The 2,503-nt window shown below is 40.6% G+C and overlaps 1 protein-coding gene across 1 annotated transcript in view; it reads left to right on the top strand.

Moving 5' to 3' along the window:
• ESRP1 (epithelial splicing regulatory protein 1) overlaps positions 1–2,503 on the top strand; it is a gene marked incomplete at its 5' end in the record, with an annotated part of 21,794 nt that overhangs the window by 8,647 nt on the left and 10,644 nt on the right. The gene's annotated exons all lie outside the window — the stretch shown is intronic.

The following is a 2,503-nucleotide window of genomic DNA, read 5'->3' on the forward strand; positions in this document are numbered from 1 at the left end:
CCCGTGTTTGTATTAATCTAGAATTCCTTGGCACAACTGACTCCCTGTGTCTGAACACCTGTAACCAGCTCCCGTGGGCACTAGGACATTTTTAGGATCTATATCTCCTGTTGATCAGTATTTTCAATGAAAATGTTTTCTCAAGAAAATTAATATGGGGGAGTTGTTTTTCTTCCTTGTGTGATAGTCTTGCTTCAAATTCCTACCCCCTGCACACTGCTACATTCTCCTCTCTGGCAGATAATGGCTTGTAGGGATCTCTAGCTCTGCAGAAAGAGAATATTGAAATGTCACTTCAATTTTGACACCACAGCCTAACAGCCAAGTGCGTGTGTGTGCACGTGTGTAGGCATGTCCCTTGCCATAACAGCTATTGAAACTACTGCACAATTTCTCATGACTTTGACAGAGAAAAGATAACACTCCCAAAATCTTCATTTAAAAAAATGGTCAGGCAAGACCAGGGTTCCAATACCTGTGGCTTCAGCAGCTTCTGGTTCCCTGGATGGGTAACAGAGACTCTGCCCAAGCACAGCACAGAGCTGTTAGATGCTGGAGGGGGAAGGGTGTCAGGAAAAGGAGAAGCACTCCTCTGCTCTGATACAGGAGGTGCCCAGAGACATCTGTGTGGTGCTGATTAGTCACCTTCTCTGCAAGGGAGTCTGTTTGTGGATTTTTACTTTCAACCCCGCCCTTCCCCAGGGGGCAGGGGAGGAGATTAGCTTGAGTGTACAGCTTCAGAAGAGATACTGCAATGAAGTTTCTTGTCATAAATACTGATAATCTCTTAAACTGTGCTTTGGGGTTGTTGCATGTGGTTTGTTCAGGATTTTATCTTGGCTTTTAGGAAGACCATCTAATGTTCTCACTACTTTAGCCTCCCTCCCAGTACCTTCTTTGGATTAATGACAATGGCTAGCAAACTGTTAAGCAGTTGGAGGGGGAAGGTTCACTGGTTTAAGTTTGCTGGGGTTTAAGATATGATAGTAAACTTTAAATGCTCTTGTAGGACTAAGCATCATCCTCTCACCATTCACACTTAAAACCAACAAAGCCTCAAAATCAAATAATCCTCAAAGTGCATTGTGTTGGCACAGCAGCTTTGCTTTCCTTTCTTGCTGTAGAAAAGGAGTTCATTAATTCAGTTGAAATTATTTTTCGTGTCAAAACAAGGTAACAGTTAAACCTCAAAAACCATTTTAAAAAATGTTTTGTAGGAGTCACTTGCAGTCAGCCCACAAATAACAGGGAGGACTTTATTTAGCAATGAAATTTGTGTTGCTACCCCTGTCGATAAGATGATATGACAAAGCTAGTGTGTGGTGTCTGTTCCCTGCCTTCCACATGCCAAGCCAAAATGTGCTCAGCCTTAGGTGGAGAAAGCTTGGGATTTTTTTTAAGAGGAACCTTGCTATCTTGCACTGAGAAGCAACTTTTGAGCACCAAAATGCAGACTCTTATGAGCATTTGAAATGTCTAATGTAGTTTTTGGGGGATGTGGGCAAAAAATTGTTGCATATGACTGTTTTGAACTTCTTGCCTTACTGTACTGCCATCCAGGATTAGGTCTTGTTTAAGAAACTCTTTTACTTTTGCTCTATAGTCCTGATGCAAAGTGATGAGAGAAGTGAAAAAAAACAAGTCCTATTCCCAGGCTCTTTATATTTCATTTCTTGTTCTGTTATCTTTTTTTAAACCTTATACCTTTCAAGGAAGGAGATGCAAGTGAAAAAGATCTTTTTAAAAACTTGCTTTATAAATGGAATAGAATCTCAAGTCATCTTACAGTCCTGTATCCTGGTGTTAGAGAGGAGCAAATATGACACGAAGCAGGAGAGATACCATAGCAAACTCCATTTAAAGTTGTGTGAAAAAAAAAAATGGTATGTGTAACTTGAATCAGACTCCCTTTATGAACATGGGGGATCATTCTACAGCCTGTCCTTCTAGGATGGAAGGCTTGTGCTTTCTATTGGCAGGAGAGCTTATCCTTGCTATCATCTTCTGAAAATCCTTCAGATCAAAAAAGGTATGGATAGTGGGACTCTGTTTTGTCTCTTGGTTACCTATAATGCTGCACTCCTACCAGATTCTCAACAGGCTTCTGCTTAACAGCACAAAATTCAGGTTGTAACTTCTGATAGGCAAGGTTTAGACAAGGTGCCATTTGTGAATTTTGAAGTGGTAAGGTATTTATATTACTTTGGGATTTACTTGTTTAGAAAGCATGTGGTAGAGTTCTCCTGTTTCTGGAGCTTCTAGCTGATGGTTTGCTTCTTCCTCAAATCTTTCACTAGAGAAGATGCTAATTACAGATGACAGGTCTCCAGTCTCTGGCACCTGCAAAAGTGTATCTGTCTGTCAAATGTACATAATTCCTCAGTATATTAAATATATATGTCTTATTATGGGATCTTTATATTCCCAGACACTTTCTGGAGTGACCTCACACTCCTGCAGGTGGCAGTAGTTAGAGGCTAAGGCAGAACAACTAATATATCTC

This window comes from Buceros rhinoceros, unplaced genomic scaffold, assembly GCF_000710305.1.
Source record: "Buceros rhinoceros silvestris isolate BGI_N320 unplaced genomic scaffold, ASM71030v1 scaffold16504, whole genome shotgun sequence".
Lineage (NCBI taxonomy): Eukaryota > Metazoa > Chordata > Aves > Bucerotiformes > Bucerotidae > Buceros > Buceros rhinoceros.